Source organism: Portunus trituberculatus, chromosome 19, assembly GCF_017591435.1.
Source record: "Portunus trituberculatus isolate SZX2019 chromosome 19, ASM1759143v1, whole genome shotgun sequence".
In the NCBI taxonomy this organism is placed as follows: Eukaryota; Metazoa; Arthropoda; class Malacostraca; order Decapoda; family Portunidae; genus Portunus; species Portunus trituberculatus.
The window spans coordinates 1,795,001-1,817,500 of NC_059273.1; the positions used below are offsets into that span (position 1 = coordinate 1,795,001).

Genomic DNA, 22,500 nt, shown 5'->3' on the forward strand with positions numbered 1-22,500 from the left:
ACATGGAAGAAGAGGAAGAAGAGGAAGCTGGGATGTGAGGGAGGAGGAAGAAGGCGGGAGAGGGAGGAGAAAGGAGAGGCACCCGGAGGTTTGGGGGTGGTGGTGGCGGTGGTGGTAGTAGTAGGACGTAGTAGTAGTAGTAGTAACAGTAGAAGTGTAGGAGAGGAGGCGGTGGTGGTGGTGGTAGCGGCGGCAAGCGAGAAGTGAGTAGAGGCTGCCGTCGCTAGAGTAGTGCTGCGCTGTGCCCGCCAGCCCTGGCCGCAAACCCCGCCCCCCCTACTCAGTGTGTCTGTGACCATCAAAGAGGGAGGACGTGAAACGCTCGCTCCGGGCTCGCTCTCTCTTTACCTGTCCGCGACCCTTGCCGACGTAAGGGGAAACCTCGCGTCGCCTATACGGTTTTAAGTGTTCAACACTACGCGGCCACACATGAGGTGGTTGATGTTCCTCAAGAGTTGCAGGAAATCACATTTAACTATGAAATCTAGACGCAAACATGGTTAGTGACACGTGTATCATTGTCTTGAGTAGGAAGCTTTTGACGATGAAAAAGAAAGACTATGAAGTACCACTTTATGTCATAAGCTAGGAACCAGAGGTGTTAGGGAGGTGAACGGAGGAGATAAGATCGAGACACCTGGAAATAAGTCCCTTTTGGAAATTTTAGCAAGTGTGGGACAAGCTGACAGGTGCAGTGAATCTCGATCAGAAAAAATACTGCTAATAAACCAAAGTGCTATGTGATTGATATAGAAACCCAAAGAACGAAGCGACGAGGATTTGGTTAGGTGATTACTCCTATACGCCGCTTCAACCTCGCTCATCTATCGAAGGTAAGACGGAGTTGGTTGATTCACTATTCATGTTTACTGATTTGCTGCACTAGGGTTTGACTTGGCAATCGTAATGACAGTGCATCAGTGGGCCGATACACATCTGGCTATTTTACGAGCAGGACAATGCCTCGTACAACCTCCTAAGTTGGACTCCCAGAATCGATAAGTAAACATTGGAAGAGAGGAAGTGTGGTTTGGGAGCAACTCTGCGGCAGTAGCGCTCCACCTTACCTTTGTTTCTTATCCACGCTATGGCACCTCATTGTTTTTTCTCTCCCATTCTGGTGTTTTATTCCTCTCACCTCCGCCTTGCGTCCCAGAGTTGATCCTTCTCACGGTTTCTTCTGTCAGCCTACGCCGCAAACCAACGCGCTAACCAATGGAGGATAATATTCTTTAATTACTGTCTGTCATGACGAAATCGTTTCTACCATGAAGCCATTTTCTGTACAATATTGTAATGATAATAATTTCAATAATGATAATGGTATTAACAATAATATAATTAATGGTAATACTAATGATAACAGTAAATACAATAAAAAACGATGAAAACACTGAACTACTACTACAAAATAAAAAATCATTAATAGCATTGTTACTGTGATTATTATTACTATAGTGTTCATAAGTGCCATAACAAATATGTAAATCCAAATTAATAGTACCTATCAACATAAGTAAAAATAATAATAATTTACATATACATATTATATTACGCCTAAAATTCTAACAACCAGTGAAGTATTGACAGGCCATACTGGATATATATACTCGTACATGTACTTTTTTTCTTCAAGTTACGATTATGGCCTGTATGACGGAGTGATGGAAGGTAGCGGTGTGGGGGAGGAGTGGCTGAGAGTTGCCCGAGGCGATGAGGGATGATACTGCTTGATGCTCTGTTTCCCGACCATACACGAGGGGAAGCGAGCAGGGGTCGGGCGTCACACAGTGGGAAGAGACGCTAAAAAAGAAGTGACAGGTGGAAACGAGAGGGGAGAATAATGAAGGGAGACAATATGAAAGATGATGAAAGGTGGAAGGGAAAGAAAGCGGGGGAAAGGAGAAACGTTAGACGAAAAAGAACATAAGAGGCGAAGATAAATAGATGAAGGGATTGTGTTGTTTCAGGGGAAGAAATTAAACTAAGACATGAATGGTCAAAACACGTAAAAGGGAAAACTTCATGTATTACTAGAACAAGCAAAGGCGAGATGATCATGTGTTAATGCACTCACTCTCAACACACACACACACACACACACACACACACACACACACACACACACACACACACACACACACACACACACACACACACACACACACACACACACTCATACAAGCCTGTAAAAGGAAAAGAGACGAAATTTTAATACGGCGGCTTCGTAGTGCAGTATTTTTCAACGGGAAAGTATCGACAATAACGACTATCCCAACGAGCAACGCGCGGCCAAGTGAAGGTAGAGGTAAAAGGAAATTAAAGGAATTTTTTATCCAATCCCCATTAAGGCGGCGTGAGATAAATATTAAGAATCCAACTTTCTCAAAATAATCTTATAACACTCTTCTTTTAACTTCCATATCGGGAAACCGTTGCGATTATGCTCCCTGAGGACTAGACTCTCATTAAGGATTACTTAGACCAGATCCCTAAAAAGAAACAAAAAAAATATCCACCGAAACTCAACCAACACAAGACAACGCGAAAGTAAACAATATAAAAAAACAATATTTACTGAACACCCATTGGACCAGACACGACGCGGATCAAGAAAATGTGAACACTCCGGATTAAATAACGTCTGGATGTAGTAGGAAGTAAAGGAGGGCCAGACAGAAGTGTCCCAGCCCCAAACGTGTCAGTCCCCTGTGGCTGACCAATGGACTGTAATGACCACTACCTCACAGCCCTGCCGGCACCGCTGCATCCCGAGCAGTGCGACACTCACAGGACTTACGACCATTTAGGCGTGGAATCTGTGATGGCGATGAAGGGAGGTGTGTGAGGTCCGTGGACTACTAGGGGGAAATATATTCAGGTCTGCCGTTATTCAAGCGTTGTCGTATTCGCAGCTTATTGAAGGTGATGGATACCGTGCGCCATGATGTCCTTCTAAAATGTAGCAATAAAGCACAACGTTAACACCAATATGAAATTTATATGTGTATACATTCTTTCTTGACAACAGCATTTCATAGTGGGGATGAGATAACACCCTTCCGTATAAAAACTCTACAAGTAATTGAATTATCTTATATTGTAACTACTGCAACCTTTTACTAAGAGAGAGAGAGAGAGAGAGAGAGAGAGAGAGAGAGAGAGAGAGAGAGAGAGAGAGAGAGAGAGAGAGAGAGAGAGAGAAAATCCTCCACCGTGCGTGATCAAGGTGGAGAAAAATGACACCCACTTGTGGCTCAGAAACAACTTTTTTCTCTCTCTCCTGTTAAGGGGCTGAAGTCACATGACATTTAATGAATCCTACTAACACTGATTTAGGATATTTTCTTTCTCTCGCCATACTGACGTTACTTTATCATTTAATAGACTAAAACCGAACATTATTGTATATTAATGCTGATGGCAGTGAATTCAAGTTGTATTGTTCAGCTGTTATCCTACACTTCAGGATTTTTTTTTTTTTAAGTTAAAGGATTTGGCTGCGTCTGTGATTAGTTGGGAGAAGTGGATAAACACCCATAGCAGTGTGTGTGTGTGTGTGTGTGTGTGTGTGTGTGTGTGTGTGTGTGTGTGTGTGTGTGTGTGTGTGTGTGTGTGTGTGTGTGTGTGTGTGTGTGTGTGTGTGTGTGTGTGTGTGTGTGTGTGTGTGTGTGTGTGTGTGTGTGTGTGTGTGTGTGTGTGTGTGTGTGTGTGTGTGTGTGTGTGTGTGTGTGTGTGTGTGTGTGTGTGTGTGTGTGTGTGTGTGTGTGTGTGTTCCTAAGCCAGTTTAGTTGGGCGTCTCCTGTCAGCACTAAATAATATAGCTTGACGAGGGGGTGCGTGAGGTGTTATAGTACCGTTGTCCAAGTACAACTTGAGGGATTCTTTGGAATTTAAATTCTCTTTGAATTTCACTGAGATTAGTTTTCAACCTTTTCTAAAAGCGTCACGGATAAGTGATCAGGGCATCAGAGTCTGTTTACAGTATAATCTAAACTAGGCCTTGTGCACACGAGACAACAAGCGTTGTTTGATAATCAACATATTCCTGTTGTCACTCGGGAAGAACAAAGGAACTGTTGTACAGACTCGAACACAAATTAAACAAAAACAATGGGAGAGTGGCGAGGTGGAAAAGGATCACAAGTCTGAATCTGCCCTTTAAATTTAGGATGAACGTGTCACAATACTCACTAGCAAAGAATTGTAGCGCTGATCAACAAGTGGAGTCTCCGATGGATGGACCACCAGCGCAGATGACCCGTGAGAGAACCTCGTAAACCAAGATATTGAAATGCCATGTTTTGCATCAGAATCAACAGGTGTGTGACAGTAGAAAAGTACGGACATACCAATGACAAAGGTACATACCAGGAACTTGCTCTGAACCGTTTTACTGTTAAAGCAACTCTACGTGATCTCAACACCACACTTTCATTTTTCATGGGTATTTATTGTTACAGTAAATATTTCCATTAATTGTTGGACTGAAGGGGAGACATTGATTTCATTGTAACAGTACAGTAGTTATATGACAACAGGTGGTGCGCATCTAGTAAAATACTAATGTAAATCTTTAATGGCAACATCCAGACGGTCTGGAGTTGACAGAGCACACATCCAGACTCCTCCCAATTGCCGGGACCTCCATCCCTTCACTTTTCCCCTCCAGGGCCCTTCTTCCATCCCTTCCCTTAAGGTAACCCGCCCACATCGTACGCTAGAATTGTAACCTTCACAACTCGCCCTGGCTCCGCCCCTTTCTTCTTCAGTGATCTGTTGTGCAGCACCCTCTGTTGACACATATAGACTTACACACATTTCAATGCATTCAACGGATTCCTTCACTCATCTGTGCTGGCACAGCCTCAATTCTCACCTGACTCAGCCTTGTCCAAACATTCACAACACTTGAAGACAACAAAAGAGCTTTTCACGCCGAGATGAAAATAAGCATAATTAAGACTCTCACATTCATTCGCAACCTTGATCTGTTGAAGAGCACCCAATTCCCTCAAGAATCTCTTGTGAAGGGAAGGGTTTAATGCAATTAACAAGCAAAAAACCTCGACAATAGCATTTTCTATGATGGCCTAAGAGAAACGAGTAGCAAATGCATCATTATTTATGGCAAAGATAGAACTATTCACCCATTCTCAGGAATGGGGTACGATATGTTCACTTTAGCAATGATAAATCTGAAGATATAGCCTAGAATCATGAGCCCATAAAGAGGCGGAGCTTCCGCGGGGAAGAGAGACAGAATAAATTCACATGCAGTGTCTCTTTGACCATAAGAGACTCAATAAAATAGAAGATAGCGTCTTCTACTTCTCTCTCCGGTCTCAAAGGCTCGACGCTGGCCCGTGAGTCGCCAGCCGCTCCCTCTTATTTCCCTTTATCTGTCTCGGGCCTGAGCCACGCCCGGGACAGGGGCGCGTTTTCCTTGACTTCATTTCGTGCTGTTTTCTGTTTCTGGCGGCTCGCCCGTTCCTCTTTCTACACACACACACACACACACACACACACACACACACACACACACACACACACACACACACACACACACACACACACACACACACACACACACACACACACACACACACACACACACTCTCTCTCTCTCTCTCTCTCTCTCTCTCTCTCTCTCTCTCTCTCTCTCTCTCTCTCTCTCTCTCTCTCTCTCTCTCTCTCTCTCTCTCTCTCTAAACACACACACACACACACACACACACACACACACACACACACACACACACACACACAGACACACACAACATGACTACATAAACAAGACAAGTAAGCACATTAAATACTGAAAAAGAATGGCAAGTAGAATAAAGTCTAAAAAAAACGAAGCCAAGATACCAGAACAGAGAGAGCGGCAGGTTCCCCTCAGTGAGCAATTTTTCTTTTCATTTATTTTCCTTTCCTTTTATTACATCATTATTTATTGTCTACCGTTCTGCTTGCACACCTAATGAGGAATAACTTTAAATAGCATTCACATCTCTCTCTCTCTCTCTCTCTCTCTCTCTCTCTCTCTCTCTCTCTCTCTCTCTCTCTCTCTCTCTCTCTCTCTCTCTCTCTCTCTCTCTCTCTCTCTCTCGCGTTTCTCTTATTCTTCCAAGCACGTTTCTCCTACTTATATAGTAATACCTATCCAATTTCATCACTCTCTTTACCTTCCACTGCCTCTCTCCTTCCACGACTTCCCCTCCCACTACTCTCCGGCTCTCGCTCTCGCTCTCACTCTCGTGTTTCCTCCCTCCCTCCTCACCTTGTCTCTGATTTATGCTAATGGACTTAACTCAATTCATTTTTCCCTCGCTTCCCAAGGTATGGGAGAACGTAACAGCCTTGTTCTTCCCTCGCGTGACACTTTGATATATTACACACACACACACACAGAGAGAGAGAGAGAGAGAGAGAGAGAGAGAGAGAGAGAGAGAGAGAGAGAGAGAGAGAGAGAGAGAGAGAGAGAGAGAGAGAGAGAGAGAGAGAGAGAGAGAGAGAGAGAGAGAGACAGCTCAAGTATATCTATTCACCACAGACAAACACACCGCCGAGCTGCGAATAAACCACAAACACTTACATAGCTGGGTATATTCTCGCGCTAGCATACTCACACACACACACACACACACACACACACACACACACACACACACACACACACACACACACACTCAAGAATGAATGTACTCGTAAGCCCGTGAAGGAAAAAATTGTCCCCCATTTTTTAATGCACTTGGGACTAAATTCCTGATTGCATAACTCCTGATTGAAAACAGATCCTAAAAAGGCGGAGAAGTGCAAAGTATGTGGTACGTCACTGGTGTGAGACAGATTTTTGTTTTCCCGCGCAGCCCTGAATACAGCTGTGCTAGGTGGACGTTTTCCTTCACTCACATTGCTTACACGGGAATGGAAAAGAATTGCCCTTTCTGAAAAATAAATATAAAGATTAATATGTTTTCTTTATATATGTGTTTCTTTTGTTACTATTTTTTGTACTGCGTGACCTTTTCTTGTTTACTATCGTGTGTGTGTGTGTGTGTGTGTGTGTGTGTGTGTGTGTGTGTGTGTGTGTGTGTGTGTGTGTGTGTGTGTGTGTGTGTGTGTGTGTGTGTGTGTGTGTGTGTGTGTGTGTGTGTGTGTGTGTGTGTGTGTGTGTGTGTGTATGTGGGTGTGTAAGCGCGTGCGGATGACCTCGCCATTACGCATCTTGTCACCATCGTCTTACGCACCTTTGTTGTTTGGGCGAGATGTTCTTCCCAACAAGGGTGAAAGAGGGAGAGTGAGATTCCCGCACCTGCCGCTCTGGAGCCCCGCGCGGCTCACCAGCACCAGGTGTTACAAGGCAGAATTTACCGCAGGCCAGGTCTTATTATTCCGCTCTGAGCAGCTTGAGTCTCAAACCTGACCTTCCTACCAGCCGCAAGTCCCGCCCGGCTCACCTCCGGCTAGCCTCACTGCTCGCACCGTCCACCTCTACCCGCCTCCCCCCACCCTGCCCCTCACCAACCACTCCTCCCCCATCCGTAAAGCTTCCCAACCCCTCATTCTCTCCATCCCACGTACACCTGCCCCTGTCCTCACACCACTCATCTCTGCTCATCCTGCTTCGTTCTCTGAGCTTCCCCGTCTCCCTCAACCGGCTTCACCCCACACCCTTACCTGTGGAAACTAAGCCACCCACTCGGCTTCACTCCTGCCCACTCTTCCCCACTCACCGCATGCCTGCATAAACTCTCCCCTCCCACACCCTTCCCTTGTCCATATTCTCCCTCATTTCCCAATCACGCACCACACACACACACACCTCACTCATTCTCCATCACCCTCACCTCACTCGGGAATGCCTCACCTCTCTCCCCACATTCTCTCACTCCGCATGTGGCTACTCCGCCTTACCCAGCCAGCCCTTATCCACATTTACTACCAGGCCACCCTTGCCCGCCCTCCCTCCTTTCCTTTCCTATCGCCAGCCACCCTCGGCCCTTCACCCTCTCAGACCTGCTCAAGACCAGGACCAGCAGCACAGATCATTCCTCAAGTGGCCTCCAGAGGTAGTGGCGCTGACCTCTCGTTAGACCAAGGACACCAAAGTCACTTATACCTTCTGGCCTCTAGAATATAACCTCCGGCTGCTGCTCCTGCTCCTGCTGTTGCTGCTGCAGAAGGGATACTAGCTTTCTGAGTATCTGTGTGTGTGTGTGTGTGTGTGTGTGTGTGTGTGTGTGTGTGTGTGTGTGTGTGTGTGTGTTTCTCCTTTTCTCCTCTCTACCGTCCCGTTTCCTGCATCCCACTATTTCGCTCCACCCTTTATTTTTCTATTACACTTTTCTTCTCATCCTTTTTTGCATTTATTCCTGTCACATTTTTCCTTTCCTCCTCTGCCTTAGTGCTTATCTCTCCCCACTTTCCTCCCGTTTTCTTTGCTACATTTCTCCTTACCTTTCCCTCCCCTTCCGTTTCTCTCTGCCAGCATCACCAAACTCCCATTTCCTACAGCCACCTTCTCTATCTCCCTCCCTGCTTCCCTCCCTCACTATCCAGGAGCTCGTAACACCCTCACTCTGTTGCTCAGTCGTGGAGATAACAGCTACTTCAGCTTCAAAGTCCATTTTTTGTCTCTCGCTTGGCGCCTTTATCTATATCTCTCCCGGTTTAGTGCTTCTTTCTTTTTTGTGTTTCTCTCCCTCTTTTTACTGTTTCACCGTTTCGCCAGCCTCTGACTCTTAATCTCCACTGCTTTGTTCTCCAACGTGTCTGTCTGTGTGTCTGTTCGTGTGTTTGTGTCCATGTGTGTGTGTGTGTATGTGTGTCTCTCTCTCTCTCTCTCTCTCTCTCTCTCTCTCTCTCTCTCTCTCTCTCTCTCTCTCTCTCTCTCTCTCTCTCTCTCTCTCGACTTCAACTTCAACCTTTAAGCAAAGAAAAAAAAACTCGGAGGGAAGCCCCGCCTCCAATGACTGTTTCACATGCCCCACACTCCTCCCTGCTTCGGGGGACTCTGCTTTAACGCATAACGCAAAGAGGAGTGCAATTCATTTTCTCCTGAGGATAAGCCAAATCTTCTGCTTCATTTAGAAAGGCGATGTGGAAGACGGGACTTGACTTTTGTTATGATTTGGTAAGACAGTGATATACTTTTAGGGCTATAATGAAGTGGAAAGAAATTCACTTCGTCATTTTTTCCTTCCTACATTCTTTTGTTCTGCACTAGTGACTGTTGGACAATTTCACATGTCATATCTCATCTTACTTCTCATATGTGTATAATACCGGATCACTACTTTTCTCTGTAATATTTCACGCCGTGTCAGTATACCATTTTTTATCAACCTCCTGCCACCAACTCGCAGTCTTACTTGTATTTATCAGAGACTTCTACATCATCCGCCTCTTCACTGGATATCATGCCCTTCTCGCGACCTCGTTCCTCCTGCCCCTACCTCCTCCTCCTCCTCCTCCTCCTCCTCCTCCTCCTCCTCCTCCTCCTCCTCCTCCTCCTCCTCCTCTTCTCCCTCCTGTCCGTCATTCAACACCTGCGTTTACCCTTCCCCTTCAGTCCCTCTATTCAAGCCACTTCCTCAAACAGCGGGGACCAGAAATTAATAACAATAGCAGTGGGATAATATCACGATATTACAATGATACCTTCTAAACATAGGCGACATTACGAGGAAGGGAGGCCCCACCGCCGATTAAGGTCTGATTAAGTCTGTAACTTCAAGAGAGAAAGGGAGGGAGGCGGGGAAGGGAGAGGATTGGTCTTGAAACAGACAGGTGGGAGAACGCCAATACACTGGCTTCGACTCACCCGCCCCATCCTTCATTAGTGTTGTTTCAGAGAGAGAGAGAGAGAGAGAGAGAGAGAGAGAGAGAGAGAGAGAGAGAGAGAGAGAGAGAGAGAGAGAGAGAGAGAGAGAGAGAGAGAGAGAGAGAGAGAGAGAGAGAGAGAGAGAGAGAGAGAGAGAGAGAGATTGATAGATAGATAGATAGACACACACACACACACACACACACACACACACACACACACACACACACACACACACACACACACACACACACACACAGAAACACACACACACACACAAATGAGAGGGAGAGATGAGATGCAAGGGTTCACTCTTTTGGAAATACTTTGAACATTAAAAACAGATAATTAGATATGAAAGGCTCCAGGGAATATAGGCTGCCAAAGCTATCAAAGGACACCCTAACTTCCATCTTCTCTTTTTAAAGTATGTGGAAGAAACAACAACAACGATTTTTCTATTCATTTATTCATTTTCTACCTATTCATTTATCTTTCTATCTATCCATATATATATATATATATATATATATATATATATATATATATATATATATATATATATATATATATATATATATATCCTATGTCTATACTAAAATCAACAAAAATAACAAAACTGTTACTAACGCTACTACTAATACTAATACTAATGCTACTAATACTAATATTAATACTAATACTACTAATACTACTGCAGCATCAACAACAGCGTGAGAATGAATTATATAATTAGAGAGATATTCATACAACGTACCCCTAAGCATTGTTTCCTGTTTAACTTTTCAACGTTTTTTATTTCGCATGTTAAGATAAGCACTATACAAATTGAACTGAATCAAAGAAGCATCCAAATAAGAATAGGGAACAATGACAAGTGAAATGCTGCCACGCACTGCAAGCAACAGATCCGTTACGGGTCACGGAGCTTGGGATGCAAGTGAGTCGAACCCTAAGAAGAGCATTCCTCCACCTACACAGCTTGAAACATCATCCACTAAGCCAACAGCCCTCCCCTTAATGTCTGTTCCCTGTTCACGCTACGGTAATCAAACGACCCACACACTCAAAGCTTTCCATTACTCAACGAAAGAGTTTTGAAATATTCAAAAGAAACGTACAAGACGCTGCTCTTAGTTGAGGACATAGTACGAAAGATTCAGAGTTCCTATTTCTACATGAGGATCCCTTAACAACTTAAAATATCACAGACATTGTATACACAACACATTTTAATATCATGGACTTTAGAAAGCCAAGTCTTTTCAGTTTCCGAAGTGACTCCTTGAGACAACCCAAGAGCCAAGAAACAAAATCAACAGAAAGTAGACTGTTCCAGAGATTAATGTTGAAAGGTATGTAGAAAAATAAGTCAATTATTTCATCTTGCATTATTAAATTGGACAAAATATAAGTGGTGAGGAGAAAACATTTTGCACCAGGACAGCAAGAAAGGAAAGTAGTCAGCCAGTGCAAAAAAAAAAAAAAAAACCAGCCACTGAAATATCGACAAAAGACAACAAGAGAAGTATTTATGCGACAGACTTGTGTGAGACTAAAGAGTCAATTAAGGAGGGGAAATGAGAAGACAAGAGTCTCACTTTATCTCACGTACGAGTGCTCCAAACAGGAGGAGCACTTTATACACCAACCGAAAAGGATAATTTTGAAGACATTTAGCAAGACTGTATTTTCAATATTTTTCAAATACTTTCTCAAACACCTATTATCCCTTTGGGAAAGACGTGTGTCTAATGACAAGAACTGCCGTGTTGCTACTAAATGACACTGAGAGTAAAATTTATTATTCAGGAAGGCGGTGGCGTAGTGAATAAGGTGGTGAGCGTGGGATCGGGCAGACGTCCACGCGTAGGTTCGAACCCCACCACATACCGTTTTGAATCTATGCCATTTGTCAAGTGCTTTAAAGTTACCTATGGCATCATGACACCCAGGTTCAAAGTGGTTACACCAAAGATGCGCTTGGGTGGTGATATGGCCCTAATATGGGTACCACTAAAAATTAAATTCCCTGCGCCGCTAATGGGCAGAAGCTTAACAGCGCTTCCCACGTATCTTTTTTTATTTATACCATGTGGGCTTTTCACGGGAATTTATGGGCTAAAGGGGGTACTTTTTGGGGTACCTCCTATCTCAAAGCCCACCCGCTAGGAAACCGTTGCTGCAAAAGGCCGCCAGGCCTATACGAGGCAGTCCCTGTGTGCTTAAGCTACCTAATTCCATCTATCATCCCCATCCATGAATTTATCTAACCTTCTTTTAAAGCTCCCTATTGACTCAGCTCTGACTACATGCCCACTGAGACCGTTCCACTCATCAACCACTCTGTTTGAAAACCAGTTTCTTCCCATTTCTTTCCTAAACCTAAATTTTTCAAGTTTAAACCCATTATTTCTGGACTACATTCATGTCCCCTTTGTTAAAACCCTCATACCACTTAAATACTTCTATCAGGTCTCCTCTTAATCTACGGCTCTCTAAGGAATGCAGATTCAGTTTTTTCAGTCTCTCTTCATAGGGAATATCCCTCATTCCCTGTATCTTTTTAGTCATCCTCCTTTGGACTGACTCCAACAGAGCTATAGCCTTCCTAAAATGTGGAGACCAGAATTGTATCCCATAGTCAAGATGTGGCCTGACCAGCGCCAAGTATAATTTTAGTATTACTTCAGGACTCCTGCTTTTAACACTTCTAAAAATGAATCCCAATACTCTATTCGCCTTATTCCTGGCCTTCCTTGTACCGAGATCGGAGCTAACTATGACCCCTAAATCTTTCTCATACTTGGAACTTCCTAGTGCCACGTTATCTATCGTGTACCTATTGCTTGGATTATCTCTACTCACGCTCAGCACCCTGCACTTGTTAATATTGAACTGCATTTGCCATCTATCTGTCCATTCTTTCATCCTATCCAAGTCTGCCTGCAAAACCATGGCATCCGAATCGGACCTAATTAATCTACCTATCTTTGTGTCGTGTGTGCAAATTTACTAATGTGACTATTAATTCCACTATCCAAGTCGTTGATGTATATTAAAAATAATAATGATCCTAAAACTGAGCCCTGTGGTAGCCCATATACTCTTCAAGTATGCCTACAGGCGCCATAGGCCATAATGTAAAAAAAAAAAAAAAAACAGAAGGCCCTCAGATGAGACCACAGCCTTGCGCTACTCCAATACTGAGAGGGCCTCGAAATATTTCTTATTATCTGATGAGCAGGTAACCCTCCAGCCAAACGCTGTGTTACCACTTTTTGCAAGCCATGCGCCAATACTGCGGCAATGTGTTGGTGTCTAATTCGTGGCCATTGCTTTTATGAGCAGCAATATATGTAACCAGAAGTCAACCGTACTGCCAGCAAGGCAGTGCTTCCAGATCACAGTCATCGCACAGAGGAAGTTTTTTTCTTTAAAGTAGTGCTATAAAAGTCTCGTCTTTTTTTTATTTTCACTACTGTATAATTAATGAGAATATTTTTTTTCGGTTTTATCAAGTCACTCCAATATATCAAATTGTGTACAAACAAACAAATTGAGATAGAGTTTTCCCTGGATTGATGAAGCAAGTGATGACTTTGAAATCTTCTAGAAATACCATTACTTGAATTCTGCTTGATCCACTTCATTATTCATGTATTACTGTTTCCCTTTACTTTCTTTCATACACTCCTTGGGGAAAAACTCTCCCAGTTTGGGAATCTTTCCCCTTTCTGGGCAACATAATGTACTTCTTACATCAATGATAAATAAAATAAATAAATAAATAAAAAGTAGTGAAATCAGTAACACTAATATCAAAAAAATTCTACAAATTATACAGAAACTGGTGGGACACAAAGTTCAGAGAGAATGACCACCTCACAATAGAGCAAAAGTGAACTCGTCCGTGTCAGTGATCAATGCCCCAATGAATCACATCATTACAACCTCATCATTTATTTTCGCCCCGTGACTACCTGACTTTCCTCACAACTTCGCCCACGTAAGGCTGAGCGAATAGCTGCTCTAATAATTTCCACGAAACCGGGAGGAGGAGAAGCAGTGAGGTTTAGCAAAGTCTATCAGATTACTTAGAGTTTGTCTTGAATTAGCTTTGAAGGGACTTGTCAGCCAGCTTCACGGGGCATCGCTTGGCTGCCCTTTCCTTCACTCCCATCCCTCCTACAACCAACAATCTGCGCTGCTAACGAAGGAGAGCAACCTCGTATGTATAAACTTTGTCTCTCAATTCTTTACATAAAAAACTGACATGTTATCCTCACGGATATATATACTGTATGTATATATATATATATATATATATATATATATATATATATATATATATATATATATATATATATATATATATATATATATATATATATATATATATATACTACGTTGAAACTTTAAAAATACTTATGTATGTGAGTTATAAAGAGATAAATACCATAGGTTGAGTTCCATTTTCGAAATACTGAATAAAAGAAAAAACATATACAAGTTATTTTACGTCAAAAATGACATAGAGGAATTCTCTACATAATACATATCATACGCGGAGTTTTCTACATATAAAAAATTACTTGTTGGAGTTGTTTACATTAAAAAATTATACATGTACCTTGCTTTTTTCATGACTTTAATTCATGACTCGCGTAAATTATTACACAGAGTGTTGTTCTGGCTTCCTTTCACTATTGTTTTAAAAATAGCAGACGGAAGGACAATATACTGCACTCATATTAACAAATTGTTTAAAAGGAAATAATAAAAATAATAAAAAAAAAATTTCGTAACACATGTAGTTGCACGTCATATTTTTCAGTGTTTTAATTCACCTTCTTTATGCGATTACTTCATCCTCGCACCACATACGTTGCTCTCATCTCCACACTCCAAATTCCTCCTCTCGTCTGCTCCATCTCGTTCTTTCTCATTTCCCTCTCGCCGGGCTCCCCAAGGCCCTGTGGTACCGAGCTTTATGGATCGTCAGCTCTCGGACGCCGGCCATCTGCCCACACACCCACATGCCCGCACTCTCGTCACCCTCACGTGCGCGAGCTAGCACGCATGCACGCACGCACGCACGCACGCACGCCCGCACGCGCGCACGCATGCACACACACACACACACACACACACACACACACACACACACACACACACACACACACACACACACACACACACACACACACTACATCAATATACATGCCAGTGCACTCAGTTATCAAAACTCGCCTTTAAATCACTTCTTACGATTCGATCTCTCACTTACTTTCTTCTCTTCTGTTTTCAAGTTTCTTTCTTTCATCAATTTTCCTTTGCTCAGTTGAGGGAAAGGTGCCCATTGTGAAGTCCTCTTAGCACTTCTCCAGCATCTCTCTCTGACTGAACTTTCTTCCACAAGTAAAGAAAGGAGCTGGAGTGAAAAAAAAACTATGCGACCACTTAACGCATTGAGCATTTACAGTATTGTCATAATGGTCAGAGTCAGCTCGTTCCCTATTTTGTGTGCGAGAAAATATTATGATGAAGAGGAAGGGAGGGTCGGATAAGCCAGGAATAGATTGATAGGACAGTGCATCGGGGCTGGACGAGGATGGATTCCGAGCTGTTTCAATGAGCCGCACTAGTGGGGGGATCTGTGCACGGGAGGCCCCGGACTACTCTGTATTGTAGTGTGACCCACTGCACAGTGCACACACCCGAATACTTCAAGGTTTTTTGTTTTGTTTTTTCTTTTCGTTCACGCGTCACATTTCTCATGTTCTGTGTATACGTCTACCAAGAGCACTCCATTAGGCTTCTTCATCAGCCTTGAACTGTCGCCCGAATTGATACATGCACTTCGGTATTCTAATGAGTCACCGTTGTTTATGAAAACGATTATTGAAAAATTTATCTCCTTGCACATGGCGACACAGAGTAATGGCGTAGAATATTTAACCTTTTTTTTCAAATAAAACTTCAGGCTGAGAGAGATCCACCAAAACTACCTAAGATTCTCATAACAAGGCGCCCAGTTCTCACATACCCTCACCATTCCTATAAGAGCTCCGTCAGACGGCCAAAATAAACTTAAAACTCCAAGGCTGCGTAAAGTTCAGCACTAAGCAGGCGGGAATAATTACGCTCCTAATGACAGCAGCCGCGCTGAGTCGCACGGGGATCACAGGAGGGATGGATGGAGGGAGAGGGAGGGAGAGATGGCTCTGCCGAGGCAATCTGAGGACGGCAGCCCAGCCAGAGCCGCCCCTCACTGTACTGCTGCATGTGTCAGTCGTGGAGCCAAGCACGCTGTAGAATTTAAATATTAGAATAAGAAAAAAAAACAGAAAGAAGTGGAGGAATATATCAATTTAAAAATATTCCATTAAGGCCCCCTACTCCTGTTGACTCCTGATGATGAACGACGAAACTTGAAAATCCTTTTCGTAAGCTAACTTTTCAAAGAAAAGGTCGAGTTCACACACAAGTAGAAGTGACGTATTAACACCACTATACAGCAGCTGCTACGTGCACCACAACACCGTTACCACCGCCACAATCTCCTCCACACACTAAACCCACTCCTTCACTACTACCACAACCATGAACAGTCCTTCTCTTCCATCTTTTCCTCCTCCTCCTCCTCCTCCTCCTCCTCCTCCTCCTCCTCCTCCTCCTCCTCCTCCTCCTCCTCCTCCTCCTCCTCCTCCTCCTCCTCCTCCTCCTCCTCCTCCTCCTCCTCCTCTATGTGCTTCCCTTCACTAACGTAAACCATGCCTCAGTTCTTGCTCTCCCCCTCTTCCCTCCTTCACTCTCTCCCCTGTGTAATTACTCAGCACTTTCCTGAAGATGACCGTACACACCTGATCCCATCTTGCCACGTGCGGGGAGAGGCGAGGTACACAGAGAGGCCGCGCCAGAGAGAAAGCAATAAGCGATACGCAGAATATGTAAGGTTTCGACAGTTCACTGTTCTCTTTTATATATGGAAAGTTAGTATACATTTCATAACGAGGAATATTGTATCCACGAGGAGAGATCTGTTGTTACTGAGCGAACAAATCATTCACAAATCCTTCGCATGTTCATGTGTAATATTCCTGAACATCCAAGGCAGTAATATAATTGTACGAAAAAAAATGTCGTGTCTCCCTCTCCTCTACTAAAGCTTGCAGCCCTCCCACCTTCCTGCCTTACAAGTGAGACCAATATATTAGCACATCCCTCCCTCTCCAATCCCCTCCTGTAATTCCTTCCACCCTTCTGCTTCTCTCCTTTCCTTCTCCTACTTAAATTGTTCCGCCTCCTCTCCCTCACTGGCGCCCGCGTCCCGATTTCATTCATCTCTACTCGAGTAGTGATCAGTTTCATTTTCCTATTCCGAGCATTGAGCCAGTGGCTAATTCCCCACGGAACAGGGAGCCAGCCACATAATTAGTATAGATGTGTCCTCTCTCTCTCTCTCTCTCTCTCTCTCTCTCTCTCTCTCTCTCTCTCTCTCTCTCTCTCTCTCTCTCTCTCATATATCACAGCTCCCTTTAATAATTCTCTTAATATCAGTCATTTGGATCACCCCACGAATCCAATTTATTCATCGTCCTTCGGTGTATTTTTCCTATCATCTTTTTAACTCAATTTGTCTCCTGCCAGATTTAAATGCACCTCTTGCCCTTACTTCCCCTTTCCTGCTCTTTCTAAAATGGCGAAGGTTAAGATGACAGGCAACAGGTGTACTGCACTAAGACAGGCAAACAGCACAAATAACTGTTCCAGATATAAGTTTTGACAGCATTGTGTCTGAGAAAATATATTTTTAATAATGCACTTCCTCACCCAAAGCCAAAGCAAATGTCATACACATAAAAAATAAATGATTTTGAAAGTTGTTGAAAGTTCTCAAACATTAAACTTCAATAGGAGTAACAAAAAAAATAAAGAATAAAAAGTAAGAGAAAAAGAACGAAACTTTCTATTGATAATTCATGATGATGCGTTCTGTCTAGACACTCGATTAAGTTTAAAAGGACCCTAAGTGTTACGTAGCCAGAGACAGTGTGCAGCCCCTACTACCCTGACAACACTGAAGTCTCTACCATCAAAAAGAAATCGGAAAAGGTAAAAAGAAAAAGAAGATATAATATTAAACTTCTGATGTTCTTCCAAACCTATAAATTTTAGAATACTCACAAATGCAAAGAGTTGTCTAATCCTGAGAGAGAGAGAGAGAGAGAGAGAGAGAGAGAGAGAGAGAGAGAGAGAGAGAGAGAGAGAGAGAGAGAGAGAGAGAGAGAGAGAGAGAGAGAGAGAGAGAGAGAGAGAGAGAGAGAGAGAGAGAGAGAGAGAGAGAGAGAGAGAGAGAGAGAGAGAGAGAGAGAGAGAGAGAGAGAGAGAGAGAGAGAGAGAGAGAGAGAGAGAGAGAGGTGGGGACAATAATTGAGACTTAAAGAAATGTGAGGTCGACATTTTTGGGAAGAAGATGAGGTGCGGAATGGTTGATTACGAAAGACGAGAGAGAGAGAGAGAGAGAGAGAGAGAGAGAGAGAGAGAGAGAGAGAGAGAGAGAGAGAGAGAGAGAGAGAGAGAGAGAGAGAGAGAGAGAGAGAGAGAGAGAGAGAGAGAGAGAGAGAGAGAGAGAGAGAGAGAGAGAGAGCAGCAATTTGAGGATGAGGAAGGAGGAATGAGGAGGCATGAGGGAGAGAGAGAGAGAGAGAGAGAGAGAGAGAGAGAGAGAGAGAGAGAGAGAGAGAGAGAGAGAGAGAGAGAGAGAGAGAGAGAGAGAGAGAGAGAGAGAGAGAGAGAGAGAGAGAGAGAGAGAGAGAGAGAGAGAGAGAGAGAGAGAGAGAGAGAGAGAGAGAGATAATAGGAGAGACGCTGAGAGACGAACAGAGGGCCGGGGAAGTAAGAGGCAGCAACAGCAATTATGGGGCCGAATTGCAGCCTCTTGCGTTACGCCAACAAGCGCGTTTGGGTGGCTGATATTGGCGATGATGGCGGTGATGACAGAGCTCTAGATCCTCCCCCTTTTCCCTCCCCTAGACCCTCCCACCATTGCAACATAGAGTAATGGACGCTGACTCCATTTTCTACACTAGAGAAGGAGGTGATGGTAGCGGCAAAGTCTGGTAGCTCCAGTCACTCTTCCTGGACAGAGTGGAATGCTGGAAAAGCTCCGGTCAGGTCCCGCTACTTTATAATTCATCGAGGGCTAAGTTGTTTTCCAGGCCACGTCATTGTTCATTCCAGATACGTCACGCCTGTGTTACTATTTATGTTATTCATGCCTGTCTTAGTATTTGTGGCGGTGGAGATGGGTTACGGTAAGTTAGGTTAGGTTATGTCGGTCATGCTTATCTATCGTATTGTTTTTAGTGGGGATGGTGGCAGTAGTTAGTCATAATGGAGTTGATAATAGTAGTAGTGGTAGTAGTAGTAGTAGTAGTAACAATAATAATAATAATAATAATAATAATAATAATAATAATAATAATAATAATAATAATAATAATAATAATAATAATAATAACAAAACGGAGGCTCACACAATAAAGGGGATTGACTTAAAATGAATTATTAATAGAGGAAATTCATTCATATTGACACCCGTGCTTACGCATACACCGCCTCCCCTCCTGCCGACACTTCCCTCCCTATTACCACCTCATTGCCGCAGCCCATCACAGCTCTCACCACTTCACCACCTCGCTCATTACGCCACCACTATCACCCTTGCAGCCACCACTGCCACCCAACGGCTCACGCCTCAAATGACCACCACCACCACCGCCGCCGCCACCGCCATCGCCTCTCCCTCTATTGTACAATCAGCCTTCATGTACTTGAAAGTCACAAACGTAGTACATTTCAGCCATCCATCTCCCCCTCTTCTTTGCCTTCAGTATCTTTTATAACTTTGTGCGTGAGTATTTAAACAGTTTTCTCCCTCTTCCTATTCCTCCCTTCGTTTTCTTCCCCTAAGTGTGTCTGCCTTTCTTTTTTTCTCACAGCTCCCCTCAATCTTGGGGCTGGAAATAGTTATGGAACTTAAATTATCTCAGACCCGACCTTTACATCCCGAACCATTCCCCTCTTCTTCCCTTCCTTTCCTCCTGTCCCCTCATCTAGTCTTCACATGCCCTTACTCGCCTCCGCCACTTGCCCTCAGCCTCCAGCCTGACCATCCAGCCTCCCTTCTCCTCTCTCTCCTCCTCCTCTCCCGTCCCTTCTAAATGTCAACCTTGTCTTAAGATATCCTTTCATCCATCTCCTTTCCCTCTCGCAGAAAAGACCCACACACACACACACACACACACACACACACACACACACACACACACACACACACACACACACACACACACACATACACAAACATACTAGTAGGTTATATTCCGAAGTAATGTGACAGAAACCATTGTGCTTTCAGAAATATAAATAGTTTATATATATATATATATATATATATATATATATATATATATATATATATATATATATATATATATATATATATATATATATATATATATATATATATATATATATATATATATATATATATATATATATATATATATCGAAATGCTTCCACGAAATCAGATACTTTTCCATAAAGTCGTCAGAGTGAACTTAATTCAATTATTTTATCTGCGCTTTTTCTTTCAGATGAAATATATTTCTGATCGCAACATGTACGAGAGAGAGAGAGAGAGAGAGAGAGAGAGAGAGAGAGAGAGAGAGAGAGAGAGAGAGAGAGAGAGAGAGAGAGAGAGAGAGAGAGAGAGAGAGAGAGAGAGAGAGAGAGAGAGAGAGAGAGAGAGAGAGAGAGAGAGAGAGAGAGAGAGAGAGAGAGAGAGAGAGAGAGAGAGAGAGAGAGAGAGACTTGAGCCAAATGTACGAGCCCTCACCTCCCCAGCCCCTTACCCGACACAGCCTGACGATGACCCAAACTACCGCCTTGAGTCTCGGGGAACGGGTTCGTGGTCCTCTCCCCACAACGTCTTTATAAGGACAAACTCCCTCATTACTTGGCGGCTGAACCCAAGACCTATAATCAGGTTGTGGCACAAACTCTCCTCTAGACAATCCGCGGCGTCGCAGACTGTACTTGCTTTGTGATTAGATATGTTACGGTTTCCCAGGAAGGTGATGGTATCTAGCAATGAGAGACTACTACACATGCCACGCCTGTTCCAGGTCCTATCACTTTTTCATGGCCGAACTGGCTGAAAATTACCAGCAAATCATAAAATCAATATTCCTTGCTATTTTGTACTCCGTTCCGCTTTGCCTGAAGGAAACAAATGACAGTGTAATGTGTTAGTTTGCTAAAAGCACTCCTCGCTATTCTTAAAAGTTATCAGATTCACCAGTCCTTTTCTTTTAGTTCATATTTTCATGGAAGTTACAATTAACAACGACGATAAAAGCAAGAAACATTATTTAGTGTACATGAGAATGATAATAACCCGGCGAGGAACTGTGGAACCTTTGTGATTTTAGTCCTTCCTACTTCACTCTTCCCTCGAGCTCCAAACGCACGCCACTACACACACACACACACACACACACACACACACACACACACACACACACACACACCATTAAGACGACGTTCCTGTCTGCAAACGTGTTCCAGTTGACTATTAAGCAGCACTATCACCTCGCTTCTTCTGCCTTGTCCTGCCTGGCGCGTTGCTTAATTAGGCATACCCAAAGGCATTCGCCAAAGCAGTGTTTTAAAATGCTCCATGGTCTCACTACTTACACAGCGCCACTCTTTGCTCTAATTCAGTGAAGCAAGGCGCGCTTTGCTCCCTTTCCACACTTGCCAAAGGGTTGTGGTGGCTGCGGGCTTTGAGAGTGACGGTGCAACTCTAATAAGAAAGATATCCAGAGAGAGAGAGAGAGAGAGAGAGAGAGAGAGAGAGAGAGAGAGAGAGAGAGAGAGAGAGAGAGAGAGAGAGAGAGAGAGAGAGAGAGACAGACAGACAGACAGACAGACAGACAGACAGACAGACAGACAGACAGACAGACAGACAGACAGACAGACAGACAGACAGACAGACAGACAGACAGACAGACACACCCAAAGACAGACAGACACACCCAAAGACAGACAGACACACCCAAAGACAGACAGACAGACAGACAGACAGAGGAGGTGGGAGAGAGAAGGGAGCCTATCCTAATGATTTTAGTAAAGACAACAAAAGAATTCTGCTTCGGCACAAATAAAGAGACTGTTGACTTTCCTCGTTTGAAAACAGAACTTATTATCATATGGAAGATAAGACTCCCAGACGCATAATTTATACATGAAAATGTGAAGCAATATTTTTTTTTCTTTTAATTTCAAACAATTCTGACTCACGGGTGCTATTAATATACATCCCGCAGTATGAACACGTACACACGCACACGCTCATGCACGCACACCCGCACACGGACACACATACCATACGCGAAAGAGTTTTCAGCTTCAATTTCTCTATCTGCAAAGATCAGAGAGAGAGAGAGAGAGAGAGAGAGAGAGAGAGAGAGAGAGAGAGAGAGAGAGAAAGGAGGGTCATAATAATAAATAAACATATAGAAAAAGCCAGACAAACATGCAGGAAAAAAAATAATTAAACAGGCAATGGACTCAGTAATACGTACGAAAAAAATTAATA

At 43.5% G+C, this 22,500-nt stretch overlaps 1 protein-coding gene and 1 long non-coding RNA gene across 2 annotated transcripts in view; one reads left to right on the forward strand and one right to left on the reverse strand.

The window, feature by feature from the left end:
- The first annotated feature begins 266 nt into the window (after positions 1-266).
- LOC123506077 (irregular chiasm C-roughest protein-like) overlaps positions 267-22,500 on the forward strand; it is an 82,285-nt gene continuing 60,051 nt past the window's right edge. Inside the window, exon 1 of the mRNA XM_045257933.1 lies at positions 267-833. The gene's annotated coding sequence lies outside the window, so the exon portion shown is untranslated. The remainder of the gene's footprint in view (positions 834-22,500) is intronic.
- LOC123506078 overlaps positions 1,616-22,500 on the reverse strand; it is a 115,179-nt gene continuing 94,294 nt past the window's right edge. The window contains exon 4 of the long non-coding RNA XR_006675338.1: positions 1,616-1,803. This is a non-coding gene — a long non-coding RNA (uncharacterized LOC123506078). The remainder of the gene's footprint in view (positions 1,804-22,500) is intronic.